This window comes from Macrobrachium nipponense, chromosome 43 (assembly GCF_015104395.2).
Source record: "Macrobrachium nipponense isolate FS-2020 chromosome 43, ASM1510439v2, whole genome shotgun sequence".
Lineage (NCBI taxonomy): Eukaryota > Metazoa > Arthropoda > Malacostraca > Decapoda > Palaemonidae > Macrobrachium > Macrobrachium nipponense.
The window spans coordinates 50,463,641-50,489,793 of NC_061104.1; the positions used below are offsets into that span (position 1 = coordinate 50,463,641).

At 44.5% G+C, this 26,153-nt stretch overlaps 1 protein-coding gene and 1 pseudogene across 1 annotated transcript in view; both read left to right on the plus strand.

Annotated features, from left to right (window-relative positions):
* Nucleotides 1-26,153, plus strand: part of LOC135213918 (centrosomal protein of 192 kDa-like) — a 203,154-nt gene that overhangs the window by 160,265 nt on the left and 16,736 nt on the right. The window lies entirely within an intron of this gene.
* LOC135213754 (acidic mammalian chitinase-like) lies at nt 14,908-25,626 on the plus strand (annotated as a pseudogene).

Below are 26,153 nucleotides of genomic sequence, written 5' to 3' on the forward strand. Positions count from 1 at the left end.
TCGATCAGCCCCACCCAGACGACGTTCACTTTCCAGTGGCGGCAGACACTTACCTACAGTATGAGTTCGTAAACCCTCCTCGGGAAAACGTTTTCTCCTGACGATACGTTTTCCCAGGCTCTGAGAGGCCATCGCCGTAAGGCGATGGCTGCTTCTTTTTCTTCTCCAACTGCTAGTTCCGCTGGGAAGGCGAGCCAGTATCCATTCCTCCCCCATTCCCTCTCTCCTTACGGCTACGAGGGAAAGGGAGGGATCCTACAGAGATTTCTCTGTAAGATCCCACGTTAGGGGCTGCGCTACCGGGGGGACCTTCGGGTCCTACCTGACGTAAGCCCCGGTCGTTGAGGAGGGATCCTGCCCCTTTCTCGATTTCTACGGGAATCGAGAGGTCCACCAGCCGATATCGTTTGACGAATTCGGTGGGGGGTCGCGAGAGTGCTTAGAATTCTACGGAATTTCTAGCGCACTCAGAGTGTTCGAGTTTTTTACGATCTCCAAACACTTAGGCGAGACCACGGTCCAAAGTGAGCGAGAATCCCCGATAATTGTTACACGATAATCGGGAACCTCGCTTTATGCTCAAATTCCTGTAATTTCTAGCATTTGGAAGAAGACTGCTGCGGAAAGAAGAGTAATCTCACAGTAGGCGATTAACCTGGAATAGAGAAGAACGGACGGGAACTTCCAGTTGTTCCGATACGTAATACAACCATCGGTCCTTAACAATAGGAAGTAGCTAGCGGCAGCTGGAACGGTCGTAAGCTTCGAACAAGGGGAGAACGGTAGTTAACTGCTTGTCCGACAGTCGCGCGCCACGCGACTGGGAGGTAAACAAATCACTTTTGCTTTCGGCCGCGGGTGTGAAGGACGTGTTCGTCATCGCTCTCTGCCCGCTTCATCGTCGTATGCTTTGTTTTATATTGTGTTTTCTACTAATGGTTTGTTTGACTTGAAAATGAAAACTGTAAGTACACTGTTTCATTTCATTACTTAATTATGAACCAACATAGAGTATCGCCGTAGATGCGGCGATTTCCTCTCTCTTTTATGAATTGAACCCTTGAATTATGTCTCGGTGCCGAGGGCGGGCGCGCTCGCGCCGATCATGTATTTGGGCGAAAGTGTGTAATTGAAAAATGTAAGTACTCTTTTCATTATATTTTTTGCCCTGTGCGTTTCGTTACCGAGAGTGTGATTGCGCTCGGCACGAGCCTTTTAATTTTTGTATAATAGAATGCAATGAAAAGTGGATTCGCAAATTGCAATATTCTTTTCATTTTCATTTATTTATTTGCATGGAATTTAATTTGGATCAAATTTTCGTTCTTAACCCGGAATTGATCCCTTACGATTTTTTTTTTTTTTACTGTGAAAATGAAATCGCAAGTGCAGTATTCTGTATTCATTTTCATATATATTTTAGATAGCATCATATTATTGGATCAAGTTTCCGTTCTTACCCGGGAATGATCTTTTCTCCTTTAAGTTCTATGAAGTGAATTGCAAGGCAGTGTTCTGTTGGGGCATTTTATATTACTTTTCACTGCTGTGCGGGGGTGGGGAAGCGAAGGTCTGCCAGGAAGTCGTCGGAAAGCTCTCCCGCGACTCCCTTGGTATCCGATTCTTCGTCTTCCTTCCTGCCCCCCCCCCCGCTCAGCTTCTTCATTGTATTTTGTATTGGGGTCTTCCTTGCGTTCGGGGTGGGGCATGTCTTCCCCCCGTGCGTGAGGGAACCCCTCTTACTAATCTATCTATGTTACCGCAGGTGCTACATCCGTGGGAGACAACCTTGGATGTAGATGTAGATCCTCAAGAGGTTTGTACTCGTTGTCGGGGGCGAGAGTGCTCCCGCAACGAGCCCTGTGTAACGTGTATGCATTGATCCGAGGCGCAGTGGGTGCTATACGAGGCAGGAGGGGAGACTTAGGCCGCCCAAGAAGTCATCGGAAAGTCCAGTGACTCCTTGGTAACGGACACTTCGTCCTCTTCCTGCCCCCCGGGGCCAGCCCCCACGTTTCGCGCCTTCCCCTGCGGGGGGGGGGGGGGGGGTGGGGGGTGGGGGGGTAGCGGAGTCCTTCTCCTCTCTCGATCCGTCGAGTGTGGAGAGGGCTCCCGCTACCCGGACGTCCAGTTGTACTCGGGGGTCTTCCGTCCGCTCTGGGTGGGTTCTTCTCCCCCAGGCGCGAGGAAGCCCCTCTAACTACTAACCCGACTGTTGCTTCCGCAGGTGTGCCATCAGCGAAGAACGACCTGGGACAGGTGTGGGAGTCGCTGGGACTGCAGGGAGTGCCGAGCATACAGGGGTTGATTCAACGGTTGGCGGGGTCGCCAGTGGTCACTCATGGTACAATCTCGACACCAGCATATGAGATGCCACCGCACCTGGTGTACATACCACAATGTCATGTCGGTAACACCCACGGCTGCAATCCAGAACCAATTCCTGCCGTGCCAAAGAGGACGGTGCCACCGCCACCTGGGTTCTTTGTATTGCCGACCCCGGACTTCCGCTGCCCAAAGAGTACCCCCCTGGACCTGCCGCCAGTGCCGAGGATGACGGTAGCTGCCGACAGGACGCCTGGCTCTCCTGTGGTACCTGCCGTGCCTGCCGTACCTGTTGCTGTCCCAGCCGCTCATTCCCTTTCAGATCAGGTGCCGGCTGCTCATTCACTTTCAGATGTTCCTGCCGTTCCTGCTGTTCCTGGACCTGTTCCTGTTGTTCCTGCGTTGTGGTGCTGTCACAGTCTCAGGTCTTTCCGGACAGGTGCAGTCGGGCCCTGTTGCTTCGGCAACTGCCCCGCTCCCTCCTGGATGGAAGACTGACGTCTGTTCCTGCGGAGCCTGGCGAAGAAGAAGAGGAAGAGGAGAAGGTGTCGTCATCGTCTTCGTCGTCTTCTTCGTCGCCTGCTGCCTCTCCTTCCCCTTCGACTTCTAAGGCCAAACAGCCGAAGAAGAAGAAGGTTGCCTCCTCCCCCCCTAAGAAGACTCCTTCGGGATCTTCTAAGGGCCCGGCTCGCCCAGGCGAGCTGGGGAGCTCTTCTGCTGGTCCTCCTGTTCCTTCGGGAACGGGGCTGTCGCTTCTTCTGCAAAGAAGAAGTCGACGGGGACCAGAGTGCACCAGCCTCGGCTGGTGCGTCCTCACCTGGTGCTAGCGGTTCTGCCGCTAAACCAGGTTCCGTCTCGGCCGCTTCTCGTTCGCGAGAAGCACCGAGTGGACGCTCTTCCAAAGAAGACCGTCCAGCCAAAGTTTCGACGCCCGAGCTCGCTCGCCCGTCAAGACAGCGGCGCGGAGCAGAAGACTGGCGAGAGTCGTGCACACGACTCTCGCCAGGCCAGTGGACGCTCTCGCAGCGATCACTGGCTGCTCGGGCTGACGTGACGGTCGCTGACCAGCCACGGGTTGAGGCGAGGAAGGAGTCCCCGGGCCGGCCGCCGGTACCAGCCACGGCTGGTACCAGCGGCTCGACGCGCCGAGAGGACTGGCCGGTCTCGACGCGACAGAGAGCCTAGCAGGTCACCCGTCCGCCGCTCCCGATGGGACCGGGCGGAGACGGTGACCAGCGGCAGCTCGCCTGACGCTAGAGATCGGTCTCGACGTTCTCAGGCCGAGCCAATCGCCCCCAGGCGAGCGGTAAGGCTAGGCCTGCTGCTCGACCGTCACCGCGTTGACGATCAGCAGCAGCCCTCCACGCACGCTGGTCCTGCCAGCGACGAGGGGGGAGCGGGTCAGGTCTGCCTCTCCCGTACCTTCAACCTCCTCGGGCTATACCGGGAGGAGCGAGGTACCGAGGAGCGATCACGAGAGGTGCGCCGCTCGTGACCCAGCTATGACGCCGTATGGACCAGGCACGGTTCCAGGACCGACCAGGACATACGCGCAAGTAGCTGGAGGCGACCGTCAGGGGTCTGCCGCTGTTCCTCCTTCTGAAGGAGGAGTATCTCGGGATCTGTTTCTTGTTGGAGGGACTGGACTGTCCTACTCCGCAAGACACGGTTACTCCGAGATACAGAGGAATTTGCAGAAGTCATTAAGCTGATTCGTCAGCATAATGACCTTGCGGAAGGATTGCCGCTCCCACCAGCAGAGCCCACGTCTCTGCTCGAGTCGTTTTGGGGCCCGAGAGGGAACCCAAACCGACGGTGGGTCTGCCGAGATCGGAGCTTGCCGATTCTGTCTCGAACCAGAGTCTCTCGTCTCCGGACAAGAAGGCTCTCTCAGTTCTGGCCGGTCGATCAAGCTACTTCCACCTCCTCTACTGCGACAGCGGCGTTTCTACGTGTCTTCGGACACCAAAGTATTTGAATACTCCTTCGGTCCTCCTGAGAGGTTTCGACCTCGACGAGGACTGGAATGAGTCGGAGGACGGTATCGGCTCTCTCCTGTCAGGTGTCGATCAGCCCCACCCAGACGACGTTCACAGTGGCGGCAGACCCTTACCTACAGTGAGAGTTCGTAACCCTCCGCGGGAAAACATTTTCTCCTGACGATACGTTTTCCCAGACTCTGAGAGGCCATCGCCGCAAGGCGATGGCTGTTCCTACTCTTCTCCAACTGCTAGTTTCCACTGGGAAGGCGAGCGAGTATTCCATTCCTCCCCCATTCCCTCTCTCCTTACGGTTACGAGGGAAAGGGGAGGGATCCTACAGAGATTTCTCTGTAGGATCCCACGTTCGGACTGCGCTACCGGGGGGACCTTACGGGTCCTACCTGACGTAAGCCCCGGTCGTTGAGGAGGAATCCTGCCCCATTCTCGATTTCTACGGGAATCGAGAGGACCACCAGCCGATATCGTTTGACGAATTCGGTGGGGGTTTCGCAGACTGCTTAGAATTCTACGGAATTTCTAACGCATTCAGTGTTCGAGTTTACGATCTCCAAACACTTACGCGAGACCACGGTCCAAAGTGAGCGAGACGAGAATCCCCGATATACACGATAATCGGGAACCTCGCCTATGCTCGAATTCCTGGAATTTCTAGCATTGGGAAGAAGACTGCTGCTGAAGAAACTATCTCACAGTAGGCGACCAACCTGGACTAGAGAAGATCGGACGGGAATATCCAGTTTGGCTTGAACTATCATCTTAGTATTCTGTTCACCATTGAAGCTTTCCTTCGAGGAAGACTTCTCCTTCACTCTCTTTGATAGAGATCGAAGGTGGTCGATCTCCAATCCTTATTTTGTTTCTTGAAGGAAAGAAATTAGATGGAGATCGTTGTTCAGAATCCTACAAATATACTACGTATATTAACCTCGCGACATGATTCTACTAAGCAGTTGAATTGTCCGAGGGGTAGGCGCATATCCTAGTTAAACTACGGATTGCGACTTATAAGAGAAGTATTCTAATTGAACTGCAACTCGGGGTTGCTGCAACCTCCCAGGAGTTTTCAGTTTCAATTTTATATACTTATGGTTTTGTCACGACACACCATTTCAAATTTTATATTTACCGAAATTCGTTTCGCCTAAATATAATTGCTCGAGCATATCTTTTATGCTCGGTAGTTCTAGCCGAACGCATTCCTTCGTGGAATAATGGATTACCTGGCAACTCAGGATGACGAGTCAGCGAGAGCTCAGGCTCAACTACTGCGTATTGAACTGCCTGATAGCAGCTCAGTATCAGCTGGGCCTCCGATATGCACGGTCATGTATGTCTCTCTCTGCCCTGCTTTGATTGACTACCGAACCGTATCTCTGCCCAACAATCATGGACTTAGGTCTCTGATTAACGGGGATTCTCGCAATAATGAAGGACCCATCTACTGCTGTGACGCTAGATTCCATCGCCTTCGACATTGCGAGAATTTTCAACAGAGATATCTCTTGGACTCTCATCTTTCTGTTTACCGCACGGTAACAGAAGTCTGTACAAGTCTCCCGCTGCATCGCACTGCGATAATGCGAATGATTTTGCAGACATCTGAGTTTGTCTTCAAAATATCTCTTATTCGTAGGTGTACAATTGTTCATTGTTCAACCGAATTACGAGATTTGTTAGAAGACATCGCCTACTCTCCGACCTGACAGCTCTACTCCCAAATGTTCAGCCCATGAGAAGCAGTTTCTTCAGGCGGCTTTCTTCCCCTGTGTTTTCATTACTGAAGAACGCCCCGCTTTCATTGCAACTACGACTTCTCAACCGGACAGCAATGAAATAGCGGTTAGCGTTTTCAGTCATTGTAATCACAGGTTATGAATCTTGAGAATCCTTCTCTCGATTCATCTGTGAAGACGTAGGTTGCATTCAATATCTACCTTCGTCTTCAACGGTACATAGTGTTGTTTCTCCTTAGCTGAGATTCAACAACCATGAGATGTTTTACCTTCAGGGACCTCGTCTCTAGAAGGCAATTGACTTTCGCCTGTTGGGCACATGCCTTAAGAGAATCATCACCTCGCCGTCCGCATTGGTGACAAACAATTCATTTGTTTGTTTTGGTCTCTCGGCATAACCCTTTAAAGGCGAAGGTCACGTGACTTTACTCGGATGCTTTGACAACTTGCCTCCCTACCGAACGCAGTCAGTCGGCAGCTGTCAGAGCGGCCGAGTCAGTTACGAACTACGCTGTTGACTTAGTTCGGTTGTTACAGAGCAATCATTACTTCGTTTTAATAGCTTGTCACAGTACCCATACCATTGACACCCACCATGGAGTGTCGGTGTCCTATCCACTACCGAGAACTTCGCTGCATGGGGATAGGAGGATGCGACAGACTTCGTGGCAAACGGACAGACCAGTATGGGTACTGGACATCACCGAAGTAGAGAAGAAGGATAGGTCATGCGACTATTTCCTTCTTTTCCTCTGAGGAACTGCATGACTTCTCCTGCGAAGTCAAGCATCCAGGGGATGGGGATCCGTGACGCTCGATTTCGTACCGAACTTCGTTAGCGAAGACTCAGAAACCCTTCGGTCCCTGACGATTGGTCCGAGTCGTTCACAATCCCCTCCCTAATGGACTTCACCACCTTCGATGCGAAGGAGATGCTGCCTTGTCCGCAAGAACTTCTCCGTGGCGCAGGTACTGAAGGCAGGGGTCTGGTCAACCAGACCACATGCCCTTCCTTCTACCTTCGGGATATTGCCCACAGGTCCTTGGATCTTTTTCCTTGGGACCCGGTGGTGGCTGCTCAACACGTTGTGTAGCGAACCCAGACCCTCGCGGCTGAACAGCATCGATCCTGGTGTGACCACCCTAAGGAATGGATGAGTGAATGAGAGTGTGACTGGCTCCTCTTCCCATCTTTTTTTTTTCTTACCCCTCTACCTGTGGTTAGAGGGACGACGGTCCGGTCACACCCTGCCTGGATAAGGACAAGATTGCAGGTGAGCTACTCAACAGAGCCCCATCCTATCCCTTTCACTAGGGATAGGAGCGTATATCCACCAACTTCCTCCAACAAGGGGGTGGGGGAGGAAAGTGGATGCCAGCTTGAGACAACCCATACTTTATGTTGCCTCTTGCAAACAGGAACAAGTTCTTGCTTGCTGGTACGAAGAGATACGCTTGCCTCTCTCTTGTACTCGGCCCAGAGGTCTGACCATTGATCCTGCGGTGCACACCCCGATCAATCGGACAGAGGCTTGGATCCCTCCCTCGCTCTTTACGACCAGGGAGGCATTACCAGGTGGGATGGACGAACACCAGTCTGTTCATCAAAAGACTCAGATTCCTCCCACCAAGAAGTGAGTCTTCCTATTGTTAAAGGACCGATGGTTTGTATTTTCGTATCGGAACAAATGACAATTTGTCGAAAATTGCATTTTTCCTAACTATACAAACCTGATGGTCCTTTACATATAGTCCCTCCTCATGCCACCCCTCACTCTGCGTATTTTGCATGGGCCAAAAGCAAAAGTGATTTGTTTACCTCCCAGTCGCGCGGCGCGCGACTGTCGGACAAGCAGTTAACTCACCGTTCTCCCCTTGTTCGAAGCTTACGACCGTTCCAGCTGCCGCTAGCTACTTCCTATTGTTAAAGGACCTCAGGTTTGTATAGTTAGGAAAAATGCAATTTTCGACAAATTGTCATTTTTGGCTTGAACTATCGTCTTCGGTATTCTGTTCACCATTGAAGCTTTCCTTTGGGAAAGACTTCTCCTTCACTCTCTTGACTAGAGAACGAAGGCAGTCGATCTCCAATCCTTATTCTCATTCCTCGAGAGGAAAAGAATTTAGGATGGAGGTCGTGTGTTACAGAAACCTACAAATATACTACGTATATTACCCACCCTCGCAACATGATTCTTTTAACAGTTGAATTGTCCGGGGGTAGGCGCATACCGTAGTTAACTCTACGGTTTGTGACCGAGACGAATTGTATCTTAATTGAACTGCAACTCGGGGTTGCCTGCAACCTCCCAGCAGTTATCAGTTTCGATTTTAGATACTTGGTATTGTTTTCATGACAACACCAAATCAGCTTTTGTATTTACCGAAATCCGTTTCGGAATATATAATGCTCGAGCGTATTCTTTTATGCTCGATGGTTCTAGCCGAACGCATTCCTTGCGTGGAATAATGGATTACCTGGCAACTCAGGATGACGAGTCACCGAGAGCTACTGCGTATTGAACTGCCTGATAGCGGCTCAGTATCAGTTAGGTCTCGGAGATGAACGGTGGGTTACGTCTCTCTCTCCCCTGGTTTGATTGACTACCGAACCGTATCTCTGCCCAACAATCATGGACTTATGGTCTCTGATTAACGGGGATTCTCGCAATAATGAAGGACCATCTACTGCTGTGACGCTCGATTTCATCGCCTTCGACACTGCGAGAATTTTCAAACAGAGATATCTCTTGACTCTTTCATCTTTCTGTTTACCGCACGGTAACAGAAGTCTGTACTAGTCACCCAGCTGCATCGCACCGCGATAATGCGAATGATTTTTGCAGACATCTGAGTTTGTCTTCAAAATATCTCGTATTCGTAGGTGTGCAATTTATTCAATTGCTCGCCCCGAATTACAGATATGTTCAGAAGACATCGACTACTCTCCGACCTGACAGCTCTACTTCCAAATGTTTCAGCCCATGAGAAGCAGTTCTTCAGGCAGTATTTCCCTGTCTTCATTACTGGAAAAGCGCTCCGCTTTTATTGCAACTACGATCCTCACCGGACAGCAATGAATAGCGGTTAGCGTTTCTCAGTCTTTGTAGCACAGGTTCAGAATCTTGAGAATCCTTCTCTCGGTTCAGCTGTGAAGACGTAGGTTGCATTTTCTGTTACACCTTCGTCTTCAACGACACATAGTGTTGTTTCTCCTTAGCCGAGAATCAACTATACTATGAGATATCTTGCCATCAGGGACCTCGGTCTCTAGAAGGCAATTGACTTTCGCCTGTTGGGCACATGCCTTAAGAGAGTCATCACCTTGCCTTCTGGCATCGGTGACGAACAAATTATTTGTTTAGTCTCTTGGCATAACCCTTTTAAGGCGAAGGTCACGTGACTTGCTCGGGTGCTTGGACAACTTGCCTCCTACCGAACGCAGTCAGTCGGCAGCTGTCAGAGCGCCCAAGTCTGTTACGAACTTCGCTGTGGACTTAGTTCGGTTGTTCCATAACAGTCTTTTCTTCGTCCTAACGGCTTGTCACAGTACCCTATACCATCGACACCCACCATTGAGTGTCGGTGTCCTATCCACTACCGAGAAGAACAACTTCGCTGCAGACGGATAGACCAGTATGGGGTACAGGACATCACCGAAGTCGAGAAGAGGGATAGGTCATACGACCATTCCCTTCTTTTCCTCTGAGGTAATTGCATGACTTTTTCCTGCGAAGTCAAGCATCCAGGGGATGGGGATTCGTGACGCTCGATTTCGTACCGAATTCGTAGCGAAAGATCTGACCCTTCGGTTCCTGACGATCGGTTAGAGTCCTTCACAACCCCTCCCCTCCCTAATGGACTTCACCGCCTTCGATGCGAAGGAGATGCTGGCTTTGTCCTGTGAAAGCGCGACCGCGCTTTCTGAAGAAACTCGACATCCCATGCTGAGTGTTGAGACTCTTCGTCAGACACCAAGATGACCTAGAAGTACACTCCCTCGAGTTACACAAGAACTTCTCCGTGGCGCAGGTACTGAAGGCAGGGGTTCTGGTACAACCAGACCACTGGCAACCTCCTTCTACCTTTTGGATATTGCCCACAGGTCCTTGGATCGTTTTCCTTGGGACCCGTGGTGGCTGCTCAACACGTTGTGTAGCTAACCCAGACCCTAGCAGGCTGAACAGCAATCGAGTCCTGTGTGACTGTAAGAATAGATAAGTGAATGAGAGAGTGACTGGCTTCTTCTCCTATCTTTTTCTCCCCCTCCCCCTCTACCTGTGGGTAGAGGGATACGGTCATCACCTTGCTGGATAAGGACGAGATGCCGGTTGAGCTACTCGACAGAGCCCCATCCTATCCCCTTCACTAGGGATGGGAGCGAATATCCACCACTTCCTCCTACAAGGGGGGGGAAGTGGATGCCAACAAGAGACAAACCATAACTTTATGTTGCCTCTTGCAAATAGGAACTTGTTCTTGTTTGCTGGTACGAAGAGATACGCTTGCCTCTCTCTTAGTACTTGGTCCAGAGGTCTGACCATTGATCCTGCTGGTGACACCCCGATCAATCGGACAGAGGCTTGGATCCCTCCCTCGCTCTTACGACCAGGGAGGCATTCCAAGGTTGGGCGAACACCAGTCTGTTCACAAAAGACTCAGATTCCTCCCACCAAGAAGTGAGTCTTCCTATTGTAAAACAAGGGAACCGAAGGTTGTATGCCGTGTCGGAACAAATGACAATTTGTCCAAAATTGCATTTTTCCTAACTATACAAACCTGAGGTCCTTTTACACATAGTCCCACCTCATGCCACCCCTCACTCTGCAGTTTTTGCTTGGGCCAAAAGCAAAAGTGATTTGTATACCTCCCAGTCGCGCGCGCGCGCCTGTCGGACAAGCAGTTAACTACCGAAACCCCTTGTTCGAAAGCTTACGACCTATCCAGCTGCCGCTAGTACCTTCCGATTGTAAAAGGACCTCAGGTTTGTATAGTTAGGAAAAATGCAATTTTGGACAAATTGTCATATTAAAAGCCTCTGGCGCATGAAACGATGGTGGGTCTGAATGGAAGATTGTCTTTGTGAGTTTTGGGAAGGCCATAAAAGTAGGGTAATTTAGGATTAATTACTTTAAATTTCTTTAATAGTTCAATACTCTTTTTGTCTTGGCCAATTAATCTTACTTTCCGAAAAAATTCTGTGGGAACGTTCTGGAGGGGATTTTTCGTCAGTTTTTCGTAAGTATTTGTGTTGCTAAGGAGCTGGTTGATTTTGTCGAGGTAGAAGTCTTTGTCCATTATTACAATTTTGCCGTCTTTGTCGATCTACTTATTATAACATCTAGCTTTTTTTAGCGAGTGGATGGCTATCATGAATCTGCGGGGAACAGGATATTTCTTATGAAGGTCAGTTAAAGCATTTAGTAACACTCCTTTTAAACATATCTCTTCACGGCTGTAGTTTTTTTCCGATATGAATTTATCAAAAGCCACTATGAAGTCTAGGTTGTTTTTGCAGTCTGGCATAAGGGCAAAGGATAAGCCTAAATTTAAAACTAAATGTTGATTTACAGTAAGGGGGGTGTTGACAAAATAATAAAGTTAGTTGAATTATGTGCTTCTAATAACGTATTTTCATTCGGGGAATCATTCTACAAGCAAAAATTCGGGTGTAATATGGGTAGTCCTTTAAGTCCTGTTTTTTAGCCAATCTGTACATGGAATACTTTGAAACTACAGTAATAAATGCAATAAAACCCAAAAACATGCTGTGGATGAGATACGTGGATGACATCCTACAAGAGTCAAATGATGGAATCGGCCTTAATAAAAGAGAAGCAGGTAATGAACATCTCAAAAGGCGGGTGGATCTCAGATGTCGTCGACGAAGTTTTCATTCAACCAACGCTTAAGAAGATTAAGGGAAGATTATCAGCGGGGGTGACCTAAATTGGCTTACTTGTGGATGGATCTCTTGTATAAATACCACCTTTTCTGTAAACTTTTCTCATTTATATACTGAAGAGAGAGACAGCAGTCTCTGAAATATAGTACTTTTCTCTCTACATTTTGGTGTTTTTATTTTTATGGGCTCCTTTTATGTATGGTTATGTATGTATATGTATATATATATATATATATATATATATTATATATATCTATAATATATATATATATATATTATAAATATATATATATATATGTGTGTGTGTGTGTGTGTGTGTATGTATGTATGTATATATATATATATATATATATATATATATATATATAATATATATATATATATATATATATATATATATATATATATATATATATATATATATATATATAGCATGTATACTATATGCTATATAATGTATCCTTCTCATATGACCTCTTGTCGTTAATATGTTTGTTGCTACTATATGACTGGTAACAAAAAATGTTCTGTTACAACAGAATTCCATCTAATAAAAAGAGCCCATAAAAACGCCAAAATATAGTATTTGTTCTGATACGTATACAAACCCTCGGTCCTTTAACAATAGGAAGGTACTTAGCGGCAGCTGAACCGGTCGTAAGCTTTGAACAAGGGGGTTCGGTAGTTAACTACTTGTCCGGCAGTTGGCGGTCAGCTCGACTGTGAGGAGAGGAGCCTCTTTGCTTTCGGCCACATAGGTGGATGAACGTGTTGCTTGCCTCTCTGCCTGCTTCTTGTCTTATGCTTTGTTTGCTTCGCTGCGAGAAGGCTTTTTTCTTTTTCTTTTACTGTGTGTATTTGTGCAAGGATATACGTAAGTACGTGTGTGTTTTTGTATATCATACAGTGACTATTGTGAGTATTGTGATTCGAAATGGAATCCCAAGAGCCGGAGAGACCCCCTCGCCCCCCCCATCAGCCGCAGATTGTGCCCTGGTGTGGAGGGCCATAAGGGCGGGGCCTTTCGGTCATCTGTTGAGGTTGACCCTCATGAGTTTTGTACTCGGTGTAGAGGGTGGGAATGCTCTCGCACCGAGACATGTGATGTATGTGTTTTTTGGTTGGAGGAGCAGTGGGAGCGCTATGGGGGGAGGAAGAAGCCGCGTAAGCCGGCCAAGGAGTCGTCGGAGGGTTCTGCGGCTACGCCCTTGGTTACGGACACGTCTTCTTCTTTTCTCCCTCCATCTCAGCACCCTCATATGGTTCCTTCCTCTTCGGGGGAGGTTTCTCGCTCCTTCTCCTCTCTCGATCAGTCGAGTGTGGAGGGGTGGCTGAGGTACCCCGACATCCAGTTGTACTCGGGGTCCTCCGTTTACTCGGAGTGGGAACTGTCCCCCCCCGGCGAGGGGAGACCCCCCCACTAACTCACCCGACTTTTCCTTCCTCAAATTTCGGACAGACCTGGGACTCGCTGGGACTCCGAGGGACACTGACGGTTCAGGGGCTGCTGAGTCACCTGACGAGGAGGGCCATGCCGGTAACCCACGGCCCGACCACCACGACTACCACGACAGTGTCCACGCCTGGCTACGCTGCTCTGCCGCACCTGGTGTACACCCAGCACGTAGCCACGGTGACCCCGACAGCTGCTGTGTAGGCGCTGCTGCTGGAGGTGGTGATGCCCGCTGTGATGCCGCCACCTGGTTTTGCCGCTCTTGCTTCAGCCTTGACTTCCGGTGTCCCAAGAGCTCTCCCCTGGAGCTGCCTCCTGTGCAGAGGATGCCACTGGTTCCTGCCCCGCCTCCTGTTCCTGAGTATGCTGCCGCTCCAGTGCCGGTACCAGTTCCTGCCGCCGTCGGTTTTGCCCGTGGTGTTGCTGCCCCCACACCAGGGCGTTCCGGACAGGCGCAGTCAGGCCCTGTTGCTTCGGCAACTGCCCCGGCTCTGTCCTAGATGGAAGACCTGATGTTGGTCCTGAGGAAGCTGACGAAGAAGAAGAAGAAGAGGAAGGTGTCGTCGTCTTCTTCATCGTCTTCTTTGTCATCGTCGTCTGCCGCCACTTCCCCTTCAACTTCTAAGGCCCCACAGCCGAAGAAGAAGAAGGTTGCCTCCTCCCCCCCAAAGAAGGCTCATCCTGAGACTTCTAAGGGAGTGGGACGTTTGGGATTTCTGCCGGTCCTCCTGTTCCTTCGGGAATGGGGCCCGTCTCTCCTTCTCCAAGGAAGAAGAAGACGGGGACTGGAGGAGTGCTGGCTAACGCCGGTACCTCCTTGCCTGGCGCCAGGTACCGTCTCGGCCTCTCATTCGCGAGAGGTACCGAGTGTATGGTCACCTGCGGGTGACCGTACAGCCAAGACCCAGGCAACCGAGTCCGCTCGGCGCCAGGATCCAGGCACGGAGCGGAAGACTGGCGGGGGTTGCTCAGGTGACTCCCACCAGACCAGCGATCGCTCTCACGGCGATACGCTGGTACCTAGGGCTGACGCGACAGTCCCAGACCGGTCGTGGGCTGAGGTGAGGGAGCGTCAGGTCTTCCTCTCCTATCCCTTCAACTTCCTCGGGCTTCACCGGGAAGAGTGAGGCGATCAGGAGTGATTGCAAGGGGCGCACTCCTCATGATCCCGCCACAACGCCCTATGAACCTGGCACGGTCCTAGGACCGACCAGATCGTATGCGCAAGTGGCAGGAGGAGACCAGGAGGGGTCTGTTGTGGTTCCTCCTGTGGAAAGAGGAGGGTCTCGGGAGGCATTCTCACTGGACGGGCTCGACGGTCCGTCTCCACAGGATGCAGTCACTCCTGAGATCCAGAGGTCGTTCGCGGAGGTTATTGCGCTGATTCGTCAGCACAACGACCTCGGGGAAGAATTGCCGCTCCCACCTTCCGAGCCCACATCGGCTTTGGAGTCGTTCTGGGGACCCAAAAAGGAACCCAGGACGACGATGGGTCTACCGCGATCGGCCTTGGCTGACAGGGTACTGAGCAAAGTGGACGCTCTCGTCTCCGGACAGGAGGGTTTGCTTCGGTCCAGTAGGTCTTCCAAGCTCCTTCCCTCACCTCTACCGCAACAGAGGCGTTTCTACATGCCTTCAGAAGACCCTCTGCCGCCCAAACAGGTTAACCTGGAGCTAGCTAGGCTAACTCCGGGATTGTCTCTGCAGCAGCTCCTGTCGGAGAACCTCTGGTTCTCGCAGCATGAGGCACTTGCCTTGGAGTCTACTGCAATGGCAGCATTCCAAGCAGTCTCCTGGATCAACCTGTGGTCCCTCACAGTGTCGAAAGCCGCGCCCTCCGTGGGGAACATCACTCCTGAAGGGGACCCGGCTTTTGTGAGACTGTGCCAGTCTGGAGGTAGGGCCATCTCCTACCTGGCCTACCAGATGGCTAACCTGTGGGCCAACCTGGTTCTCCGGCGTAGAGAAGCTGTTCTCACCCGAGTGACCAGGGCGGCTGGGCGTGAGGCGGCCTTGGGTCTTCGCAACGGACCGGTGCGGAGGTCCTCCTCTCTCGTCCCCAGAGGGATGGTGGATGCTGCGGTGGAACAGCAGATCCTTTCACATTATCTTTGATAATGGTAGCAACGGTCGAACGGCTAAGGCCAAGCGAACGGCCAATGTTTGTTGGCGTTTCTCCCTTCTCAGATCGCTTTATAATGTCCACTTTAATTTCCATGGTGATGGCCTTTCTTTTCTTCGATGCACTACCAACAGAAGAGTCCGCCTTACGCTTGGGAGCCATAACAAAAGAGCAACAAAAGTATTACAAAAATGAATCAACAACGAAAGGGGAGAGAGAGGCAGTGTAAACAACCAAAATGGCGTATGGGCGAGGAATGAGCGTAGCGAAGCGACGCCGTCCTCTCCCCCACAAAGCGTATTCTTCCGCCGTGCGCCCGGAACTAGTTCGCGTTTGTTTACGTCGCTTACGACGCTAAACCGTGTAAGACGGAACGACGCAAAATATTATTTTTTATATTTTTATGGGGGCGCGTTCGTAACCACGAAACATCGTAAGTCGAGACCGGCGTAACCCGAGGACTTACTGTAATGAGGATTGGTTTGGAGTCTTTCTTCAAATTTCTCTGAATTATTTCTTTGCCAGTTGGAGCAGCATTGGGCTTGCTTTCCTTTGGAGTCAAGTTTCAGCAGAAGCGCTCAGTCTAGTCATGATTGCTTGTATCTGTAAGTCAACTAAAACTTTCTCAAGAAGGTCCTATTCTCGTGACAGGTGTTGCCTATCATATTCTGTTAGGTGTTGCCTATCATATTCTGTTATGGGGACAGGTTCCCATGCATGTTACTGATCCTTTGCTGATCAGTTACCAGCACTCTTCCTTTGTGATACCTCTGATACTGTGGAAAGGACAGGTCTAATTCAAGGACTGCGCTTTCAGATCTTCCGGAAATATTGTGCTCCATGCTAGTTCACATCATTTGTTGTCAATACTATTCTGATACATGCCTTGTCAAAAGCAGTTCACACACTACTGAGCTAACAAGATTAAAGTAAATCAACACTTCACCACACGTGAGGAAGCTGAAGAGTCAGAAGAGCAATACTATGTGTTTTTAGAAAAAATTCCCACACTAGAAAAGATCTAACTGTAGTTATAAAGAATATAGGCTTTAGGTTCAGCAAAGAACCATTTCATAAAGTTTAGAACAAAATTAGGCTTAAACATAGCAAATGAGAAATAATATAAAATGCAAATAGATGTTATAGCAACGATGTGTTTATAGTACTAATGCTATGAATATAAATAAAAAGTACTGGCAGTCCCTGGTTGTCAGCGGACACGGTAAATGGCGATCAGATTTTAAGGGGCTATAACGTGCCAAGTTCCGGGTTATGGCGCCAAAGTCAAAGACTGACTTTCAGTTAATGGCAGTATTCGGTTATCGGCACCGAGCTGAGAATGGAACCCCTGCCGATAACTGTGGACTGCTAAATCCAGGTTAGCAAGGCCAATTTAGAAACAATTTGATTACATAGCCCAAAGAAAAAGGGCTTCCCTTGACAGGAGTAGGATTTGAAGAATGGAGGAGTGGTGATAACAAACAAAGCTATTTATTAGTTATTTATTTTTTCTTTTTTAATAAGTGAGATCTCTTCTTCCTATATTTCCCTTTATATACCTTAGCTTATTTCTTTCTTAATGAACACCATACTCTTTGGAAGCTTGAATTTCAAGTCAGTCGACCCTGTGGTGTTGTTCCACATGAATAGGGTTCATCTTGTGAAGAATAATAATTATAATAATTATTTTGAATATGTAATAATAGGAAAGACAAGTCTCTTCCTAGATTTAACACATTATGGTAAATCTACAGACAACAGGTGACTCCTTAACATGGCTGTTATTAGAGGCACTATTCAGAGGAATGCCAGGTGAGGAACTCTTCTTCTGTCTTTTGGCTCTTTTTTTTTGGGGGGGTGGGGGAAGCTGCTGACTGCATGATTACACAAATGTAAATTGATGAGCTTGTATTAAAAATATAATTATATTTACATATTTAATTCATTCTAATTGTATGGTGAGCCTTACTATTTTTTTAAAATGAGTATTTTGATGATTTCCAGGTCTATAGTGAAGTGGTGAGTTTGAAGAAGCAAAATCCAAATCTACTTGTACTTCTCTGTCTTGCAGAGGGATTTGAAAGTTTGGTCAAGGACCAAGAGGCAGTTGCAATGTAAGTTGCGTTTCTTTTCAGGCAGTAAATAGCTTTTGAAAATGTTTATTTACCTGGAAAATGAGAATACTGTATCCATGTACATTAGAATGTTTAAATATCTACTTTTTGTGGTACTGTAACTTGTGATATACTGTAATATAGTATGTAGTGACTTCATTAAGTCTCTATGTGAAAAGTTGTAACTTTATTTTTACTCTAAATGTGTTTCATCTCCTTTTCATCGATGTTAACTGCATTTGCATAGGTGGCTGAGACCTAAATCTATATTTGACATATTTTATTTCAACATTCTTCATTCATTGCTAATCAAATGCAACATTTTTGTCAGAATTTGTAGTAATTTTTAGTAATATTCCAGATTTGCATTTAATGCTTACCAGTTCCTTGTAAGTCATGGTTTTGATGGACTAGATCTTGACTGGGAATTTCCCGGGTGGCCTGCTTGGAAAAAAGATAGCCGTGAGAGAGAGCAGTTTACTTACCTTGTGCTGCAACTTAATAATGCTCTTAAGGTGGGTATGAGAGTTACGTGTGAGGTATGCTTGAAAATGTGAATTCCATGCAGATTGCAAGCTTTATGTTGTCACAGTTGGCAGCTAAGATCCAGTAAAAAGAATTGTATTGCATTTTTAAAATTCATATTGTTGTTATAGTTTGAGGTATATTTGAATAATGCTTTTTTTATCTGGAAAATTTCTACTTGAAGAGAAATGTTAAGCACAATAACTGCTTAGTCCTTGCATTTTTTTATATTAGCCCTTCCATTTTTCATTATTTTTATTGGTCCTTTTAACATTTAAGATATATGACCTGTGCTTACCATCATTAGGATCTCAGATCTGTCAGTTATTAGTGTTGTGTAAGTAATATATTTCAAGTGCTTGAATATTAGGTTATAATGTTACAACCCTTTTAATGATTTCATAGCCCAATTTTGTGGTCCACACAATCCAAGGCGCTTTCCTCTTTTAACAAATGAAAGAAAAGCAGTAGCTCAGGGACAATGGTAAGGACTCACCGATATCTCGGACATTATTTTAGGGTTTTTATGGTTGCCTTGGCTCTTCATTCATCCTTCATTTCATTCCATCAATGTCAGTTAACCCTTCTTCCTTGTGGTCACTTTTAGCCACATTAATTCATTGTATAGGTCCTTTTATTTTTTGCCATAAGAGGGATTTTTTTTTTTTACCTTGCTGAAGTTATAAATTTTATTTTTTCTGGTTATTGCATAGTTCTTGTTCTGATTAGTGCAAGTTTCAGGTTTTATTTATTTTCTCAAGTTAATTTTCTTGGGTGTTTGTAACCTGTATAAATATTGTTTGTGCAAGAATTTAATTGGATTTAAATTTTCATTTGGTATTTTGTATTTTGTCTTGGTATCATTAAGAGGCCCTTCGTGTCATGCAGTGCTGGAAGCAATGATGATGATGATGATAATGTTTTGAGTTTAATCTATACTGACACCCTTTATAACGGGTGAGCGAGCCATTTATCTTGGCACTATTGTTTCTCTTTTTCTCTGGTATGAATAGCAATATTTATACCTAGAAATAGTATCAAAGGAACGTATTTCACTGGGCGACACAGGCCCTCACCCAGAAATAGATTTTTCCTCCGTCAAAATCCCTTTTTTAGGAGCACCAGCCTGTCATGAATGTGAAAACCTATGAATAACTATTGATGCCAAATTTACACCCTAATATTCAACAGATATTTATCTACCAAATTATAAACTACAGCTAGTTTCTTATTTGGAAGATTTTTTGTTGTTTCTTCAAGACTTGAGAAAGTTATTGGTTTCTGCTATCAAAGAGTGTAAATCATCACAGGCCCAGTTGTTTGAAAGTACGCTGATTGACTTGGGTCATCATAAATGAGTTAAGATGAATGTGCCTGAACCTCAAGAGTTGTAAACAAACATGCTGAGATTTAACCCTGGTCCTCCCTGTAGGAGGGTAGGTACTGTAGACATTACTTGAGGGTTTTTGCAGTGCAGTGTCCCATCAGCCCCTAGCTGTAACCTCTTTCTTTCCTTTTACTGTAACTACGTTCATATTCTCATTCTTTCATCTAACTTTCCACCTTCTCCAACAATTGTTTCATAGAGCAACTCTGAGGTTTTCCTCCTGTTACACCTTTCAAACCTCCTTACTGTCAATTTCCCTTTCAGCACTGAATCCATAGGTCCCAGTGGATGGCGTTTGGCCAAAATCCCATATTCTATTCTAACCCCATTCCTAAAATTCCTGTGTGGTCCAGTATATAAACCTTTAAACTAGGCTTCACTAAGTGATCTGACGAAGCTAGCATTTTCATTCACTAGCTTCTGCTTCATGTGTAAGCCAGAGTCACAGCCTTTCCAAGCTAAGTCCCCCATACTGAGAAGTATTTTGGGCTGTAAGCGTCTTTGCCTTTTTGAATTGATAAACGTAGCATCCTTTTTGTTTTCAAGAAAGTACAAAGCTTCAGAGCTTTCGGGTAAGATTTGTCTACCATACCAAGAGCTCACATGGTATTACTGGGCCAAGTTCAAATTGTTTGTAGAGCAGCAAGAAACTTTACCTTGAATAACTATTCAGGCTATTGGAAAGCAATTTTTCAAAACAAAATTAATTTCTGGGCTCGGCCGTGTCGCTCCATGAAATACCCATTACAGTACTTGAAGGCAATTGCCCTCCCACCTAGCTTTTTATTGTAGCTAGTCCTGACAGCATAAAGATTGGCCAGATCTGCCACAAGAGGCACTATGGAAACTGGATGCAACCACAGTCTAGTGGCAATGATTTAGTACTTTGTATGAGAACTGCACGTATGCTTTGAGACTATTTTAAAGTACTACTGTTTTTTTATATGAAAAAAATTACTGTTTTCATTATTTTAAAGTACAGTTTTTGTATAAAAAATTATTGTTTTCATAATATTTTACCTCTTCCTATGTTCAGTATCAAATTTTAATTTTTACAAGTTTAAATCTCTGGAGACTTTTTTTATTTTTTATTTTTTTTATCTTTAGCTGGCTTCCCATCCACCTTTGAAGCTTAGTCTTGCAGTTGGAACACCTCAGTCTATTGTGGATAGTTCTTATGAAGTACCAGAGCTTGCAAAGTAAGAAGCTAAATTCTTTACTTAAGATTTACTTAATTTTAGATTGTTATCCCAGTGTAAAATAAGTTACTGCATGACTTAAAAAAAACTAAAATAAATTTGATTATATACAACATAGTGTGATACCCAGTTCAGTACTGTAGCAAGTTATTTAAAAATTTTTTAGTTTGTACTTGTATTTCTATATAAATGTGTTGAGAACACAGAATTACTTACTGACTTAATAATAAGTAAATGTATTTTGTCTCAGATATGTGGACTTTGTGTCTCTAATGGGATATGACTTCCACCTGTTCCAATCTTACATGCCTTTCACTGGCCATAATTCTCCACTTACTCCAAGTTTGAATGAAATTGGCCTCTTCTAACATTAAAAACATTATAAGAGTGGACTGCAAATTATTGGATAGAGAAGGAATGCCAAAAGAAAAGATTGTCATTGGAATCCCTACATATGGACGTACATGGAAGTAAGGCGTGACCTGTATTTTATTTGTAAACTATACTAGGAGTTTGTGATAATCAGTAAATTTATTCTGATCTATAATATTGTACTATTTTAAATTAAACTACCAATTCTGACTAAACTTGTAAGTACATAATTAATACATATCCTGACCACTGTATTTCTCGCCATATAAGAGGCATTTATAATTTGGCAGCACATTTAGGAAGAATTAAAACACTTTGTTTTGACATTAGAAACCTATCACATTCAGCTTACTGTGAAAAATTTTGAGATGTGCACAGTTTTAATTTGTCTTGCTTTTATGTTGTAGATTGCTCTCAGAAGACTGGTATAATGTTGGTGCCCCTGCAGTTGGATCTGGAATACTAAATGGAGTGTTGTCATATACAGAAGCCTGTATTTTTGTCAAAGAGGGAGCGACACGTTATTTTGATAATTACTGTCAGGTACCATACAGTGTACGGGAGAGGGACTGGGTCTCATATGAAGATAATGAAAGTATCACAGCCAAAGTAAGTTTATGTATTTTGATAGTTTCTGTGTTCCTCACAGTTTGACTTTGAAATTACATGCTTCTTGTGCTAAAGTACAGTACTCTTTAAATTAGGAACTTTGGTTATTTTTTCTGGTGTTTTTTTTGCTCAGTCTTGCTAGCCAGGTACCTTGCCCTTAAGTATTTTAGCCCTCACAAGCAAGCCCAAATGTACATTAACAAAACCCCATGACTGGGCAAACTTTAAAGTCTGCCCATTAAAAAAAACACACATCAGGGAAAAGAGAAAGATTTGGAAATGTTCATATAATAAAAAAAAATTCAAAAGTTTTCTGCACCTAGCACAGGAGGTTAAAAGTGAATAGGTACCGTATTTCCAACCCTGTTCCGTGCCTCTTTGCCAAGACAGTGGTGCTTCATCTTCTCAGTGGAGGCCTCTTTTAGTCAGGTATTTTTATCAAGTTATAATACTACAATTATGTATTATTTAAACAGACAACCAAGTTAACAGTCTTAAGTCTCCTAATGTCTGCCTGAAGTGTGTTCTTGATATGTTATTCAATTAATTACTCATTGAACCCCATAAGGGGGTAGTGCTATCAGTGCACCTCATGTGGTGCACTATAGGCATTACCTAAGGTTCTTTGCAGCATACCTTTGGCCCGTAGCTGCAACCCCTTTCGTTCCTTTTACTGTACCTCCTTTCATATTGTCTTTCTTCCGTCTTACTTAACATCCTCCCCTAACAAATTCCTATCAACCCTTGTTCTGTCAGTTTTTATTTCAGCACTGAATGGCTTCATAGGTCCCAGTACCTGGCCTTTGGCCTAAATTATTCAATTCAAACTCATTGAAAATTTAATGATTGCTAAACTGAAAAAGTGGAAGAGTCTGTCAGTTTCATTATAATTTTTACTTTTGAGCCGACACTTAAAATTTTTCATCATTCCAAAGCTAAAGAGGCACTTGGCAAAAAGGGCGAAGGACACCACACATGTATAATTTACTTTGACATATGACTGGAATTTTTACCCTAAAATTTTAATGATATTAATATGTAATGGAGCAATCAGATTGACTTTTCTGAAGTAAATTTTTCTTTTCACAGGCCAAATGGGTTAAAGGCAATGGCTTTGCAGGTGTGATGACATGGAATCTCAATAGTGATGACTGGGTAGGATTATGTCATGGAGAGAAGTATGAATTGCACAATATCATTAAAAGTATCATACGCACACAGTAAGGTCCAAAAGAGCTTAATCCAGTCTTTTTGTTTGCATTTTTCATTGCATTCCAGGTATGTATAATTCCAGAATTTTAGGTATTGAAAAATGTTACTGTATATGTTCAAAGTTTTATCATAAGACTACTCTCAACTGAAGCATGCAAAATACCTTTCTTTGCTGCTATATCAAGTTATTCGTGATTGTTTAAAAATTTATGGAGGATATTCAAAATGTAAACAGTGGTAAAGAGTTTGTGTTATGTTTAGTTTGAATAATTTTCCATCAGCATTATTCCTGACTTTTCCAGTTGGAGCTTAGCACTTGTGGTGAAAAGAGACAATTCTATTCTGGTCTTTTGATTTGCACAAGGTACTTTTGGCTCCATTGTTTGTTAGTATCAGAGTTGGTTGGTTGTCAAATAAAATTCTGTATAGTATTGTCATGCAGTAATCACCAATCAGTAAAGGTGAATGCCACCTTTATGCTGTTATAGGTATCTTGTTTTATTCTGTAGCCCCTGTATGGTTTTTCATCTCTTGCGCAAAGTACCTAGGTTTAGCATTCACTAGTTTTGCTTTTGGGAGCAGCTGCATATGCTGTTGAAGCCATACGAAAAGATTTTAAAGTATCTTGTTAAAGTTATGTATGGCTTTGATAGAAGTCTGACAAGCAAGAATCAATTTCCCTCAGCACAAAGGTCTTGATATATCCTACTTTGTTAATCCTTTTTTTGTGTTATTTCTTCCATTCTCAATAACCATTTGAAGATAATCTCTGCCCCTTTACTTTAAGCTGGATTCCCTATAAAATTCCATCCACACTTGGGAATTGATGTTCCTGCTCATGAAGGTAGACACTACTATACCTACTGGTACTTGTAATGTAGTATGGACAAAAATAAACTACAGTATGTTCATACTTTGAGGTATATTTTGATCATGTATAGGTCACCTCATTGCTGTTTTTATTCCACTTGATTAATTATATATATACATAATACTTTTAAATATCAACAAAGCCACTTTTTTCTCTACTGCATCGTACAAAGGATACTAGTTTCTCATAACCAGCAAAAACTTTACAAACGCAGCTTTCCATAGGTTAAGTGGGGCCAAACAAGAAAACTAGGCGTAAAAGTCTGGACATATGGCTGATGTAGGCCATTCATATTTTGAATTAGTTGATTATAAATGAACAAATTGTCATAGCAAGTACACTTCACCTCTGTCCTCAGATTATTGAAATGAAATGTGTAAAAAACAAAAATATCAACCATTAGGTATATTGCTTATTGGAAGTGACAAAGACATGCTTATTGATATATACTTGATAAGTTTAAGTGATGTCTGCCATAGACATGTTTAATAATCATGGTTTCAAATATTTACCGCAAGAAAACCAAGCACTAATCTACGTTATTCAGAGAGAGGAGTGTAGCGCAGCTTTATACTCTGTGTATGACAGACTCCTGAAGGTTCCTATTTGTGTACTTGCCATGAAAGTTCACGTAGGATTAGATGGTTGATTGCATTGCTCCTATTACTGCATTAATGACCTCCGGGAACTAAAAATTATCAGAAATCTCATATATAAGCAGTCCCCAGTTATCGGCTGATTAGTGAAAACTGCCATTAACCAAAACTCGGTAATTTATGGCGCTGATAATCATTGGTCTAACGCCATGGAACCGGATCATCGTTAACCAAGTCCACCGATAACAGGGGACTGCCTGTACAGTGGTCCCCCCATATTCGCGGGGGATGCGTACCAGACCTCCCCGTGAATAGTTAGAACCCGCGAATAGTAGTTGGAACCCCCTATAAAAACGCTAAAAACAGCCTATTTTGTTAGTTAAAACTTTAAGAAAAATCACTAAACATTTTTATGCTTGGTTTTTTAATAGTTTTATCACAAAAAGTGCATTTTATGATGAAATTGATAAAAAAAAAAGCAGGAATTTGTGGATACTTATAGAAAAATACCGCGAATGCACGAATTTTCCGCAAATAATGCGGGGAAACGTTCCCAAGAGAATTCCGCGAATCCGGAGAACGCGAATACGGGGGTTCCACTGTATTGGCCATGCTTTGGTCAGTACACTGGTTGGCCATGTTGGTGTATTTTTGGCATCTTATAATTGTATAGTAGTTTTCCTTCACAGGCAACCATTTTTGTCAGTATCTTGGATGTATGATTTAGGGAAGGTGGCATACACATAACTTGGTCACTTTCTCAGTGTTGATACCTGAATTTAATCATTTTCTGAAAATGAATGGCCAATGACCATTCTTTGGTTCTGATCTCTTGTGTTGTTAACCATTTTCCAAAAGAGCATCATTTTGTAAATTTTCTACAAAGGGCATTATTTTGTATGTAATTTTATATCTAAAAAAAAAAGTTGGACTCTTTCTTTCCATTATATTTACATCAGCATTCCATATATTTTCCTGTACTGTACAATTGTAACAATGGCTGGCATGCAGTTTTTTTTTTGTTTGTTCTTCATGATCTTGCACATACACTTTGGCCTTCTTATGTGTCATCCTCCAGTTAGTTTTTCAAAATTCTAATCCAACACAGGACGTCTATAAATGAGTTGTGGTCATTAAATCTTGTCAAAATTGGTTAGTATAAAAAATTCTTAATGGAATTTGTACGGCTTTGTAATATTATAACTAATCTTTTAATAAGCAAATTTAGTGCTCAACTATTAAGTTTTGGATGCAGTACTAGAAATACATTTGAGGGCTCTGTTCTCTTTCCCTTTAAGATGGGAAAATTCTGATGCAGTGATCAATATTGCTAGAAAACTAAAGCAATAAAAGTGGTCACTGAATCTGTGATTGTCTCGTTTATTTTCTGTGATATAATGTTTTAAACCCTGTCTCTCCATTATTGCTAGATTGAAGCTTTTATTTATGTAAACTGGACCACATGCAGTGCAAAATGTAACTTAACACATGGAAGTGATAGATGTAGAAAGTTACTCAATATGTACAAGTATAATATAAATATTTAATTTAGGATTTACATACATAGTTACTAAGATTAATTTTATAATCAAAGGTGGTCTTATGTTCAATTGTAATGTCATCAAAGTATGATGAGGAGTTGAACCTTACTTACTCCCGCTTTCCATTCACAAAAATGCAAATATGCCCTTACAACAACATGTTATTCTACTAATCCACAATGCTCG